The sequence below is a fragment of the Theropithecus gelada genome, chromosome 11, assembly GCF_003255815.1.
Source record: "Theropithecus gelada isolate Dixy chromosome 11, Tgel_1.0, whole genome shotgun sequence".
NCBI classification, from domain to species: domain Eukaryota; kingdom Metazoa; phylum Chordata; class Mammalia; order Primates; family Cercopithecidae; genus Theropithecus; species Theropithecus gelada.
This window is the reverse complement of record NC_037679.1, coordinates 17,688,835-17,704,049: the sequence shown is the minus strand read 5'-3', so window position 1 is coordinate 17,704,049 and position 15,215 is coordinate 17,688,835. Positions and strand designations below refer to the sequence as shown.

At 43.8% G+C, this 15,215-nt stretch overlaps 1 long non-coding RNA gene across 1 annotated transcript in view; it reads right to left on the bottom strand.

The window, feature by feature from the left end:
- Positions 1-14,171, bottom strand: part of LOC112634872 — a 246,834-nt gene extending 232,663 nt beyond the window's left edge. Inside the window, exon 1 of the long non-coding RNA XR_003121840.1 lies at positions 14,005-14,171. This is a non-coding gene — a long non-coding RNA (uncharacterized LOC112634872). The remainder of the gene's footprint in view (positions 1-14,004) is intronic.
- Positions 14,172-15,215: the final 1,044 nt, after the last annotated feature.

Below are 15,215 nucleotides of genomic sequence, written 5' to 3'. Positions count from 1 at the left end.
TCAAGAAAATGAGGAGTGGCAATAGCATCTCTCAGAGAGCAGGCAAAGAAAAAGTGTATTGACTAGGAGGTCAGGAGTGGCTTCCAATGACATAACAAATCAATCAAAACCTCTGTTGAATTAAAGCATTAATTAAACTCCTACTGTGTGCAAAGTGCTGGCCTAAGCTAAAAGCAGCATTTTATAAGATGAAGTTTGCAAAAAAATAATAGCAGCAGAAGTCAAATTAAATGAAACGATGTTCTGAAGAAAGAGAAGGAACACATGCAGGTCAATTCTCCAAGTTTGGCTGTGAAAGGAGACAGGAGCTCAGTAGCAAGAAGCAGCAGCAGGTTAAGTGAAGGTTGTACTCAAGACTTGAGGTAATAAGTAAGTAAGTAGATTTCAGCTTTTCTTTTTTTTATTATTATTATTATACTTTAAGTTCTAGGGTACATGTACATAACGTGCAGGTTTGTTACATATGTATACTTGTGCCATGTTGCTGTGCTGCACCCATCAACTCGTCAGCACCCAACAACTCGTCATTTACATCAGGTATAACTCCCAATGCAATCCCTCCCCCTCCCCCCCCCAATGATAGGCCCCGGTGTGTGATGTCCCCCTTCCCGAGTCCAAGTGATCTCATTGTTCAGTTCCCAGCTATGAGGGAGAACATGCGGTGTTTGGTTTTCTGTTCTTGTGATAGTTTGCTAAGAATGATGGTTTCCAGCTGCATCCATGTCCCTACAAAAGACACAAACTCATCCTTTTTTATGGCTGCATAGTATTCCATGGTGTATATGTGCCACATTTTCTTAATCCAGTCTGTCACTGATGGACATTTGGGTTGATTCCAAGTCTTTAATTTCAGCTTTTCTAACTTGAGATTGTTTAGTGGACTTTGCAGCCTATATTAATAAATTTGCATTTTCACCTCAGGCCTCTAGTTACCAGCATTTCAGTGGTGTCATCAAATTGACTTTTCCTAAAGGCCTCTTCTGGGACCATATGTCAATATTGAAAGCTCAGTATTCAGGAAGGGGTGATGTTGACTCACAGAAAATGCCCTTCCCATGACTGATGGCCTTACTGCCTCAAGTTGGCAGAATGACACATTGACCCAGAGCCTCCCAGGATTTGGCTGATCCTTGGAAGTAATATGAGAGAGCTTTGCGAAGCTTCATGAATACCTGTGATGGGGGAAGGGGACATTTGACAGATATACTTTTGCCTTGGTATACTCGCTGGTACCCAAGAGACCTACTTACTCTGGAGAGAAGACAGACTCTCAAACTGTCAAATTTAACTCAAAATATTTCACTGAATTCAGTTAACAATGGGTCCCTCATTCATTTAAATTGATCTGAATTCAGTTAACAGTGGGCCCCTCATTCATTTAAATTGCTTAAATTGGTATCGTTTCAATTGTCCAGGTCTGCGTTTAAGTCCAAGAGAAAGAGAACACAGTGTATATGAAACAGCAAAAGTTCCTGTCCTAAGGAAACTTACATCCAGTGAGAATATGGACTATAACCCATATAAGTCAAGTGTACATTGATAAATGCTATGTAGAAAAATATTATCCTGAGAAGTCTATATATTTTAGATAGGCAGCCAAGGAGAGATAATCCCACATATCTTATTTGGATTTACTTCCAATTAACTGAGTTTTTAATCTGTGAAACCAGGATTATTTGCCTTCCTCTCTAGGTTTGTTAGGAAAGATAAGTGAAATTTTGTAGAAACCCTTGAAAGGGTGCCTGGCAGGCACTAAAACCTCTATTCACAGAAAAAGAGAAAGAGGGTGACTAAACCCGAGTCAGCAGCACTCTGAGTCTGGCAATATTAGAGCTAGAACCAGAACTCAGGGCCTCAGGCCTCAAGGTGGGCAACTGTTCCTTCACATCTCAACTCTGCAGTACAGTATCATGTGTGGAGAGTGGGTCTGAGTATTTAAAGTTAGGGGAGTCACACTGTAGCTATGGAAACCATGAGAGATCTACAAAGACAGAGAGGACTCTGGTCCCCACCATCATCTAGGAGTATAGTAAGCACTCAAGTAATATTTACAGACTATTAACTCCACGTATGACTCTAATTACTAATGGTAACTAATAAAATTCAACACATATTAGCCATGGAAATTCTGTACCTCTGTAGGTATATTTGGTTTTACCCAGGTGCTGAATGAACCACTAACACATGCTTAATTAAATTTGTGCTTTGTTTATTGGTTTCATTTACTTTAGGATATATGAGTAAGTAGATTTCAAGGTTTGAAATAAAAATACAAATATATCATTTTAAATAAATGTTTGCCTTTTTCAAGTCCTTGTCTATCACCATGACATTTCAATGCTCAAAATTCTCAGTTCCAAATCTATTTTTCCTATAATATAAAGAAGACAGCTGTATACTGCAATCACTATCCTTGCTGTTTCCACTTCTAAATGCTTACCTGCTCTTCAACCTCCTGTCCCCATAGTGGACAACACTCTTCTGAAGATCACTCTTGTCACTTTAGCATCTGAATTCTGTCTTACCCTCCTTGGCTTCTTGGCAGCCCTTGAGGCTTGGTTAAAAGCATCAGTTTTTTATTTTTTATTTTTTTTAAGTTCCAGGATACATGTGCAGAACGTGCAGGTTTGTTACATAGGTATACATGTGCCATGGTGGTTTGCTGCACCCATCAACCCATCATCTAGGTTTTAAGCCCTGCATGCATTAGGTATTTGTCCTAAAAATCATCAGTTCTTAACTGTCTCCTTCCTTGGCTTTCAGAAGGTTAGACTTTTTGTTCTTTGTCTTCTCCTACCCCTTTTTTCCTGTCTCTTTCTGCATGGATACCTTCCTCTCTGTTTGCTCCCTGCATGTTGTCAGGCCCCAGATTATAATCCTCATTTCTTGTCCCTTCCCCCTTGGTTAACCTGTTGTTGTCCTCATTGTTGTTTCTAATCATGACTTCATCACCTCTCAATAGGACAGTTATGTCCTGTTATATGCTCATCGCTTTATGAGGGATGCCTCTAGTTTTTTCTCCAGATAAGACCTCTGGGGTTCTAGACCTGCATGTATACAAGCAGGACATTTTCATGGACACATTTCTCTGTTCTCACATGTGTAGCATGTCCAAAATAAAATTTCTTTGTTTTTTGTGGTTTTTTGTTTTGTTTTGTTTTGTTTGTTTGTTTGTTTGTTTGAGACAGAGTCTCACTCTGTCACCTGGGCTGGAGTGCAGTGGCGCAATCTGGGCTCACTGCAACCTCTGCCTCTCAGGTTCAAACGATTCTCCTGTCTCAGCCTCTCAAGTAGCTGGGATTATAGGCGCCCGCCACTACGCCCAGCTAATTTGTTGTATTTTTAGTAGAGATGGAGTTTCGCCATGTTGGCCAGGCTGATCTCGAACTCCTGACCTCGTGATTTGCCCGCCTCAGCCTTCTGAAGTGCTGGGATTACAGACGTGAGCCACCGCACCTGGCCCAAAACAGAATTTCTTATCCTTGGGCCTTTTTTTTTTTTTTTTTTTTTTGAGACGGAGTCTCGCTCTGTGGCCCAGGCTGGAGTGCAGTGGCCGATCTCAGCTCACTGCAAGCTCCGCCTCCCGGGTTCACGCGGTTCTCCTGCCTCAGCCTCCCGAGTAGCTGGGACTACATATCCTTGGGCCTTTTATCCTCTGCCATCCCCCTGCTCATTCTCTGTGTTCTCTCTTCTACTCCTGCCATGGCAGATGTGAAACCTCCACCCATTCAGTTACTGGTTCCTACTCTTTACTCCAGATATGCCATAAGCCATCAAGTTCAGTGTGATTTGGCTCCATGATGTTCCTCATCCCCATCGTTTCTTTTAATTCCCTCTGTTGTGGTCAACATTAACTCTGATCTATACCATTGCCTTATAGCAGTTTTCAGCCCCTTCCTGCCCTGCAGTTCATCTTCCACACTTCTGCAGTTCTAATTGTGTTCCTTTCCTGTTCAGAGGCACTGACAGCTTTTCACTGCTTCCAGAATAAAGTTCAAAATCTTTGCGCCTAGAACAATCTGGCGCCAGATGCCCTCTCCCACTTAATTGTCTATCTTTCCCTTCTCATGTGCTGTCTGTTAGCTGCACCAAATCACCCATTACTGAAACTTGATACCTTGATGCTTTTGTCCCTGTGGTTCCCTCACCTGGAATGCATTGCTTCCTCGTCTGTCTTCTAAACACTTCTCCTCTTCCTTCAAGATCCTGCTCAGATGTTACATTTTTCAGGAAGTTGCCCTTGGTTCCTCCAAACTAAAATAACATCTTTCTATTCTATGGCCCTTTCATACATTATTCTTTTTCCATTGTTCCCTCACATTATCTTTTACCATATTTTAAGTGTACATATGGTAGAGACATTTAATCACGTAACCATATGGCTCTCAGCCTGCTACTGTATTGCATTGACTGAGCACATAATAGGACATAACTGTCCTATTGAGGTGAAGCCAGCTGGGCTTCTAAGTCAGGTAGGGACTTGGAGAACTTTTCTGTCTAGCTAAAGGATTATAAATGCACCAATCAGTGCTCTGTGTCTAGCTAATTGGGTGGGGACCTGGAGAACTTTTCTGTCTAGCTAAAGGATTGTAAATGTACCAATCAGCACTCTGTGTCTAGCTAAATGTTTGTAAACACATCAATGAGCACTCTGTAAAATGGACCAATCCGCGCTGTGTAAAATGGACCAATCAGTAGGATGTGGGCAGGGCCAAATAAGGGAATAAAAGCTGGTCACTGGAGCCAGCAGTGGCAACCCACTCGGGTCCACTTCCACATTGTGGAAACTTTGTTCTTTTGTTCTTCGCAATAGATCTTGCTGCTGCTCACTCTTTGGGTCTGCACTACCTTTATGAGCTGTAACACTCGCCGCAAAAGTCTGTAGCTTCACTCCTGAAGCCAGTAAGACCACGAACCCACCGGGAAGAATGAACAACTTCAGACGTGCCACCTTTAAGAGCTGTAACACTCACTGTGAAGGTCTGCGTCTTCACTCCTGAAGTCAGCGAGACCATGATCCCACCAGAAGGAAGAAACTCTGGACACATCTGAAAATCTGAAGGAACAAACTCCAGACACACCATCTTGAAGGACTGTAACACTCACCGTGAGGGTCCACGGCTTCATTCTTGAAGTCAGTGAGATCAAGAACCCACCGGAAGGAACCAATTCTGGACACATTTTGGCAACCATAAGGGACCGTCAGCCATCACCAAGCAGTGAGTACCATCGGACCCCTTTTGCTTGCTATTCTATTTTTCATTAGCATTCGGGGGCTAAATACCAGGCACCTGTCGGCCAGTTAAAAGTGACTAGCGTGGCCACCAGACTAAAGACACAAGTGTCAGGCTTTCTGGGAAAGGGCTCTCTAACAACCCCTGACTCTTCAGAGTTGGGAGTGTTGGTTTGCCTGGGCCAGTTCTGCTTTTTCTGTACTTCCGGGCTGAGCTGAGGGTCGACAGAGAGGAAAGCCATTCAGCTCTGGGGTCCTGACAACAAGTTGGTTGACCCTGTGGCCATGAACAGAACTCTCAAAGCCATGTCACCCAAGCAAGACTCACCCATCTATCCTATCTATCCTGACACTTGCCTCCTGGGTCCTAATGCCTGTCAGACAAACTTCCTCTCACATCTCTTCTCTGAGGCTAGTCCCACTTCCAAAAACCACTCCCTGTCTCTGGTGCTTTTCTAGTTTCTCCTGTAAGAATGATTTCTAGTATAAACTTCAGGACTCTGTTACCTTCTTTAGGCACCCGGGCTCGCCAGTCAGAAATACATAATTTTTTGCCCAAAGACCTATTGGAGGGAGGACTATCTGGAATTTTAGGATCCCTCCTCAGACAAGCAGGCCTAACAAAAGCTATTCCTGAAGCTAGATATGGGGAGCCTCCAAAATCGTATCCTTCCTATTCAAGTAAGGACAAAAGGTGCCACTCTTCCAACCCTGGAGATCTCTTCCCTCCCTCAGGGTATGGCCCTCCACTCCATTTTTGGTGCATAACATCTTTATAGGACAGGGGTAAAGTCCCAATACTAACAGGAGAATGTTTAGTATTCTAACAGGTTTTCGAGAATGGGTCGGTAAGGGCCACTAAATCCAATTTTTCTTGGTCCTCCTTGTGGTCTAGGAGGACAGGCAAGGGTGCAGGTTTTTGAGAATGTATCAGTAAGGGTCACTAAATCCAACCTTCCTCAGTACTCCTTGTGGTCTAGGAGGAAAACTAATGTTTCTGCTGCTGCGCCAGTCAGCGCAACTATTCCAATCAGCAGGATCTAGGGATGGTTGCAGGTTCTTGGGCAGGGGGAGGAACAAACCAAACCCCTGGGCGGTTTTGTCTTTCAGATGGGAAATACTGAGGCATCAACAGGCTCACCCTTGAAATGCATCCAAAGCCATGGGGACGAATTTGACCTGCACAACCTAAAAAAAAGGTGACTCATTTTTTTCTGCACTGTGGCCTGGCCCCAATATTCTCTCTCTGATGGGGAAAAATGGCCACCTGAGGGAAGTATAAATTATAATACTATCCTGCAGCTTGACCTTTTCTGTAAGAGGGAAGGCAAATGGAGTGAAATACCTTATGTCCAAGCTTTCTTTTCATTGAAGGATAATAACAACTATACAAAGCTTTGCAATTTACATCCCACAGGAGGACCTCTCAGCTTACCCCCATATTCTAGCCTCCCTATAGCTCCCCTTCCTATTAATGACAAGCCTCCTCTAATCTCCCCCACCCAGAAGGAAATAAGCAAAGAAATCTCCAAAGGATCACAAAAACCTATCAGTTTGTCCCCTTGAAGCTGTAGGGGGAGGGGAATTTGGCCCAACCCGGGTACATGTCCCCTTCTCCCTCTCTGATTTAAAGCAGATCAAGGCAGACCTGGGGAAGCTTTCAGATGATCCTGATAGGTATACAGATGTCCTACAGGGTCTAGAGCAAACCTTCGATCTCACTTGGAGAGGTGTCATGCTATTGTGAGATCAAACCCTGGGCTTTAATGAAAAGAATGCAGCTTTAGCTGCAGCCCAAGAGTTTGGAGATACCTGGTGTCTTAGTCAAGTAAATGATAGAATGACAGCTGAAGAAAGAGACAAATTCCCTACCAGTCAGCAAGCCATCCCCAGTATGGATCCCCACTGGGACCTCGACTCAGATCATGGGGACTGGAGTCTGTAAACATCTGCTGACTTGTGTTCTAGAAGGACTAAGGAAAATTAGGAAAAACCCCATTATTTATTCGTGATATCCACCATAACTCAGGGAAAGGAAGAAAATCCTTCTGCCTTCCTGAAGCAGCTATGGAAAGCCTTCAGGAAATATACTCCCCTGTCACCCGACTCACTAGAGGGTCAATTGGTTCTAAAAGATAAGTTTATTACCCAATCAGCTGCAGATATCAGGAGAAAGCTTCAAAAGCGAGCCCTGGGCCCTGAACAAAATCTGGAGGCATTATTAAACCTGGCAACCTTGGTGTTCTATAACAGGGACCGAGAGGAACAGGCCCAAAAGGAAAAGAGAGATCAGAGAAAGGTCGCAGCCTTAGTCATGGCCCTCAGACAAACAAACCTTGGACAGAAAATGGAGCAGGCCAATCACCCGGTAGGGCTTGGTGTCAGTGTGGTTTACAAGGACACTTTAAAAAAAAATTGTCCTATGAGAAACAAGCTGCCCCCTCGCCCATGTCCACTATGCCGAGGCAATCACTGGAAGGCACACTGCCCCAGAGGACAAAGGTTCTCTGGGACAGAAGCCCCCAACCAGATGATCCAACAACAGGACTGAGGGTTCCTGGGGCAAGCACCAGCTCATGTCATCACCCTCACTGAGCCCCAGGTACATTTAACCATTGAGGGCCAGGAAATTGACTTCCTCCTGGACACTGGTGTGGCCTTCTCAGTGTTAATCTCCTGTCCCAGATGACTGTCCTCAAGGTCCATTACCATCTGAGGAATCCTGGGACAGCCTGTAACCAGGTATTTCTCCCACCTCCTCAGTTGTAACTGGGAGACTTTGCTCTTTTCACATGCCTTTCTTGTTATGCCTGAAAGTCCCACACCCTTATTAGGAAGGGATATTAGCCAAAGCTGGAGCTATTATCTACATGAATATGGGGAACAAGTTACCCATTTGTTATCCCCTACTTCAGGAGGGAATCAACCCTGAAGTCTGGGCATTGGAGGGACAATTTGGAAGGGCAAAAAATGCCCGCCCAGTCCAGATGAGGCTAAAAGACCCCACCACTTTTCCTTATCAAAGGCAATATCCCTTAAGGCCTGAAGCTCATAAAGGATTACAGGATATTGTTAAACATTTAAAAGCTCAAGGCTTAGTAAGGGAATGCAGCAGTACCTGCAACATCCCAATTCCAGGACTACAAAATTCGAATGGTCAGTGGAGACTAGTGCAAAATCTTAGACTCATCAATGAGGCAGTAATTCCTCTCTATCCAGTTGTACCCAACCCCTATATTCTGCTCTCTCGAATACCAGAGGAAGCAGAATGGTTCACTGTTCTGGACCTCAAGGATGCCTTCTTCTGTATTCCCCTGCACTCTGACTCCCAGTTTCTCTTTGCCTTTGAGAATCCCACAGACCACACCTCCCAACTTACATGGACGGTCTTGCCCCAAGGGTTTAGGGATAGCCCTCATCTGTTAAGTCAGGCACTGGCCCAAGATCTAGGCCATTTCTCAAGTCCAGGCACTCCAGTCCTTCAGTATGTGGATGGTTTGCTTTTGGCTACCAGTTTGAAAGCCTCATGCCAGCAGGCTACTCTGGATCTCTTGAACTTTCTAACTAATCAGGGGTACAAGGCATCTAGGTTGAAGGCTCAGCTTTGCTTACAGCAGGTCAAATATCTAGATCTAATCTTAGCCAGAGGGACCAGGGCCCTCAGCAAGGAATGAATACAGCCTATACTGGCTTATCCTCACCCTAAGACATTAAAACAGTTGCAGGGGTTCCTTGGAATCACCAGCTTTTGCCAACTATGGATCCCCAGCTACAGCGAGATAGCCAGGCCCCTCTATACTCTAATCAAGGAGACCCAGAGGACAAATACCCATCTAGTAGAATGGGAACCAGGGGCAGAAACAACCTTCAAAACCTTAAAGCACGTTGTAGTACAAGCTCCAGCTTTAAGCCTTCCCATAGGACAAAACTTCTCTTTATACATCATGGAGAGAGCAGGGATAGCTCTTGGAGTCCTTACTCAGACTCATGGGACAACCCCACAACCAGTGGCATACCTAAGTAAGGAAATTGATGTAGTAGCAAAAGGCTGGCATCACTGTTTACAGGTAGTTGCAGCGGTGGTCATCTTAGTGTCAGAGGCTATCAAAATAATACAAGGAAAGGATCTCACTGTCTGCACTACTCATGATGTAAATGGCATACTAGGTACCAAAAAGTTTATGGCTGTCAGACAACCACCTCCTTAGATACCAGGCGCTACTCCTTGAGGGACCAGTGCTTCAAATATATACATGCGTGGCCCTCAACCCTGCCACTTTTCTCCCAGAGGATGGGGAACCAATCGAGCATGACCGCCAACAAGTTACAGTCCAGACTTATGCCGCCCAAGATGATCTCTTAGAAGTCCCCTTAGCTAATCCAGACCTTAACCTATATACTGATGGAAGTTCATTTGTGGAGAATGGGATATGAAGGGTGGGTTATGCCATAGTTAGTGATGTAACCATACTTGAAAGTAAGCCTCTTCCCCCAGGGACCAACGCCAGTTAGCAGGACTAGTGGCACTTACCCAAGCCTTAGAACAGGGAAAAGGAAAAAGAATAAATATGTATACAGATAGCAAGTATGCTTATCTAATCCTACAACCCTACATGTCCATGCTGCAATGTGGAAAGAGAGTTCCTAACCTCTGGAACCTCCATTAAATACCACAAGGAAATTATGGAGTTATTGCACACAGTGCAAAAACCTAAGGAGGTGGCAGTCTTACACTGCTGAAGCCATCAAAAAGGGGAAGGAGAGGGGAGAACAGCAGCATAAGTGGCTGGAAGAGGCAGGGAAAGACCAGCAGAGAGAAAGAGAGACAAAGTCAAAGACAGAAGGAAAGAGAGAAAGAGACAGAAAGTCAGAGAGAGAGAGAGAGAGAGAGAGGGGAAGAGACAGAGAGACAGTGAGAGACAGAAAGAGAAAGGAAGTCAAAGAGAAGGAGACAGAGAGGAAGAGACAGAGAAACAGAGAGTCAAAGAGAGAGAAAGAGATAGAAGTAGTAAAGAAAAAACAGTGTACCCTATTCCTTTAAAAGCCAGGGTAAATATAAAACCTATAATTGATAATTGAAGGTCTTCTCTGTGATCCTGTAACACTCCAATACCACCTTGTTGTCAGTGTAAACAAGGGCATTGTCAGAAAGCACTGAGGCCACTGACAACCCGTAGCCTTCCTATCAAAAATCCTGAACCCAACAGGTTTTCTAATAGGGGATCTAAATCTGAAGGTCCTACCAGACATAGGAGGAACTCCCTTCAGGATAGGACAATAGATGGTTCCTCCCAGGCGATTAAGGAAAAAGACACAATGGGTATTCAGTAAGTGATAAGAAAACTCTTATAGAAGCAGAATTAGGAAAATTGCCTAATAATTGGTCTGCTCAAATGTGCGCGCTGTTTGCACTCAGCCAAACCTTAAAGTACTTAGAGAATCAGGAAGGAGCCATCTATACCAATTTTAAGTTAATCTGGACTGAATGAGGTCTTATTTATAACAAAGAATAAGTGAAATCCCAAACTTACAAGGTTTTCAACAAAAGTAAAGTTTGCTAAAAGTTAACAGTGTAATATATATTATCCTAACTTCTAATCTTACGGAAATCAGACCCTATCAGTGTCCCTCAAAGCTCAAGTCCATCAGTGCAGGGCCATACAACTAATAACCCTACTCATAGGGTTAGAAATGACCACAGCTACAGGAACCAGAATAGCCAGTTTACTTCATTATCCTACTACCACACGTTCTCAAAGCATTTCTCAGATAGTTTGCAAGAAATAACAAAATCTATCCAGTAAAGATAGTAACTACAATCCCAAATAGACTCTTTGGCAGCAGTGACTCTCCAAAACTGCCGAGGCCTAGACCTCCTCCTTGCTGAGAAAGGAGGACTCTGCACCTTCTTAGGGGAAGAGTGTTGTTTTTACACTAACCAGTCAGGGATGGTATGAGATGCCGCCCGGCATTCACAGGAAAAGGCTTCTGAAATCAGACAATGCGTTTCAAACACTTATACCAACCTCTGGAGTTGGGCAACATGACTTCTCCTCTTTCTAGGTCCCATGGCAGCCATCTTACTGTTACTCGCCTTTGGCCCTGTATTTTTAACCTTCTTGTCAAATTTGTTTCCTCTAGGATTGAGGCCATCAAGCTACGGATGGTCTTACAAATGGAACCCCAAATAAGCTCAACTAACAACTTCTACCAACGACCCCTGGACTGACCTGCTGGCCCTTTCACTGGCCTAAAGTGTTCCCTTCTGGAGGACACTACAACTACGGGGCCCCTTCTTCACCCCTATTCAGCAGGAAGTAGCTAGAGTGGTCATTGGCCAATTCCCAACAGCAGTTGGGGTGTCCTGTTTAGAGGGGTGATTGAGAGGTGAAGCCGGCTGGGCTTCTGGGTTGGGTGGGGACTTGGAGAACTTTTCTGTCTAGCTAAAGGATTGTAAATGCACCAATCAGCACTCTGTGTCTAGCTAAAGGTTTGTAAACACACCAATGAGCAATCTGTAAAAATAGACCAATCGCACTCTGTAAAATGGACCAATCAGCACTCTGTAAAATGGACCAATCAGTGCTGTGCAAAATGCACCAATCAGCAGGATGTGGGCAGGGCCCAATAAGGGAATAAAAGCTGGCCACTCCAGCCAGCAGTGGCAACCCAGGCAGGACCCCTTCCATAGTGTGGAAGCTTTGTTCTTTCACTCTTTACAATAAATCTTACTGCTGCTCACTCTTGGGGTCTGCACTACCTTTATGAGCTGTAACACTCACTGCAAAGGTCTGCAGCTTCACCCCTGAAGCCAGCGAGACCACGAAGCCACCAGGAGGAATGAACAACTCTGGAAGCGCCACTTTTAATAGCTTTAACACTGGGTGCAAAGGTCTGCAGCTTCACTCCTGAAGCCAGCAAGACCACAAACCCACCGGGAAGAACTAACAGCTTCAGATGCCCCACCTGTAAGAGCTGTAACACTCACTGCGAAGGTCTGCGTCTTCACTCCCGAAGTCAGTGAGACCTCGAACCCACCAGAAGGAAGAAACTTCGGACACATCTGAATATCTGAAGGAACAAAATCCAGACACACCATCTTTAAGAACCATAACATTCACTGCGAATGTCTGCAGCTTCATTCTTGAAGTCAGCGAGACCAAGAACCCACCGGAGGAACCAATTCCGGACAAACTATCGCTTCTGTTATTGCCCAAATGGCCACCAGGCTCAGCAAGCCTCCATCATCACCTCCTGGCAGGCCTAGCTCCCTTTTGCAACCTAGTCCTCAAATGCCCAGCACTGTTCATCCTTATAATAACTCTCCTTTGAGTAAGAGCGAGAAATTTCGGTTAACGTGTCATGTTTTCATCCCCCATTTTCCCCGCGCTTAAGGTTGCTAATCAGTTCTTTTAATCACCATTTTTCCCATCAACCTCAAAGACCCAGGCATCTTCCTGCTCCTTAGGCTAAAATCCTTGTAGCAGGGTCATGCTGCAAAGCTGGGGGCACCTCTCTTAGGAGCCTCATCATTTTGCAGTTAGAAATGCATGCAAGCAGCCCTGCCTGACAGCTTTGCTACAGGGCTGAGAATTCAAACTAATTGATGTGCCAGAGAACATCATGTGCTTACTTAGCAGCAAGGAGAGCATTTTCTAAATAATTAAGTGCAAGTTCAGGATCTTCCTGAACTGTGCTCAGTTCCTGGAATCCACCCTGAAGGATCTTGCATGCTACCTATTCATAACTGTCACTGTAGCTATAGATCTGCTTCAGTATGCTTTTGATTTTTCTATCTGCTTTTCTCTAAAGAAAAAACAAATGAATTTCTAGCCCCAATGTGATTTTAAAGATTTATTTTGATTAGTCAAAAGTGAATACAAAAAAAGTTTCCCTGGATGCTAATCTTCCAAATGCTTACATTTGAATTTGTCCTTGACATGCTGTTCCTCACATTCCTGCTCACACAGTCTCAAGTCCTTTGCCCGAGCATGCCTTCTAGCTTTGCTTTTGTTTGGGGGTTTAGTATATGGGACGACAAGTGGTACAAATTTTGAACAAAGGAGGTGTCAGTTCAGGGGAGATGGATGGTTCCTATCAAAGAATACCTGCACAAACAGTAGGAAAAATATTTCCCCACAATCTTCTAAATCCATTTTGGCCAAGTAAAACTTAAACTAAACCAGGTAACAGATCAAAAATGGCTTTATGTTAAATAAATACTCCCAATCTGCCACGGATTATGTGTTTTTTTCAGTGTTGTATTGTGGCAACAAAATAGATTGTTAGGACCTGTAAGAAATGACCGCACCCAAACAGAGGCTCATAACTGATATAAAAGACAAAGGATATCAGTGATGCTCAGATACCTAGAAATGAAAATCCTACAATTCTACAGCTGTGAGTGGTCACTAAAGCTAGTCCTGTTAGAAAACTGGGGCTCACATAGGTAAAGGAGCTTGCCCAACCAACGTCTCACAATCATTTTATTAGTGCCAAAGCTAGATGAAACTTTCATGCCTCCTTTAAGCCATGTCACTAAACCAAACCACATCAACGTCATATATAAGAAGTGGCCTGTTAAGATTTGCCCAGAGTTTATCAGATAAACCAGCGTTTAAGAAAACAAACAAACAAAAATCCTATCAATGGTTAAATAAAATCCCTTGTTTGGGTGAAGACGACATAAGAATGACATAAACCAAATCAAAATAGTCTCGAGCTGGAAGACCTAGGAATTAAGGGTTAAAATCAAGAAATAAATTTGTTACCAAATGGTCTCTCTTTGTTCTCCATCCTTGTGTTTCTTTTCTCTACCTCTTTCTTCAAGCCCCTTTCTTTCCTTTTCTCTTCCCTCTTCTATTAAAGTATCCAACCAAAATTAGCCAGCAGCTCTTAAATCAAGTAACCCATTTAGGGAAAAGTCTCTGCCATTCATCTTTAATTAATCAAATGGCAAATGTGAAGAGTTGCTCAGAGCCAGCTTCTGGGGGATCTCTGTGCAAAGTGTGCTATCAGGGTTCAAGAGCTGTCAGTGCCTCCAAGGAGCCTTCTTCTCCTCATTAAAAATAGTTTCAACCTGATTGCATAAGTACTTTGAATGGTTGCTTAAAGTGACTTAGTTTAAGCAGTTGCCACCCATGGCTCAGCTGTCAGAGTCCAGTATATGAGGACTTAAAAATCAGATCTTGACAAAATTTTTTTATCTCCATTAAGATCTAGAAGCTGGAGGAAAAAAAAATCCATCACACTACTCAACTCACCCTCTTCATTATTCTGCCTGTGCACAGCCCAACATTGTGTTTTCTCACCACCGAGCTTCATCCACATATCTTTTCATACGCTATCCTAAGGCAAAAAATTCTCAATGAAATACCATCAGACCAGGTGTTTTGTGTTGCATTTTTCTATATACTGCACAACTTTAAACTGTGTCCCACAGTGAGATCTTTGCAAAAATGGCACCCATCCTCGCATTACCTCAGTAGGAGTCAAATTCTGGTTTAGGTTCTCTTCCATTCTATTTTCTCTTATCCACCCCAACCTGGGGTTTTTTCTAACATTCCAGTGCCAAAGTTACTAAGGGTGTGTTGTATTCAGCATGTAAACCTTGTCCCAGTGCAGTGCCTGCTAGATAGTAGTAGCTGGCATGTTTGTGGAGTAAAGGAATAAATACAAACTCATATTGCTGCTTCCTCCTTGAAGCACTGTCTGCCTTTCTCTACCTCTATCTTCTCTACAACTCAAAACACTTGTCACCCCCGAATATTTCAGCAGACCTCTTCACACAGTCCTATGTACCTTTTTCAGCTGCAGATTCTGTTTTCATGATGGAGCTGGACAGAGTTTTCCCTGGTTGGATCTTACTTTTTCTAAGGCAACTGGGGACATTTCCAGTGAGTATATCATTAGAGCGATTTTTCAGTGGCTAACCAAGCTGTCGCAGACATTTAGCACTGCCAAGTAGTGAAGCTCTTTGATG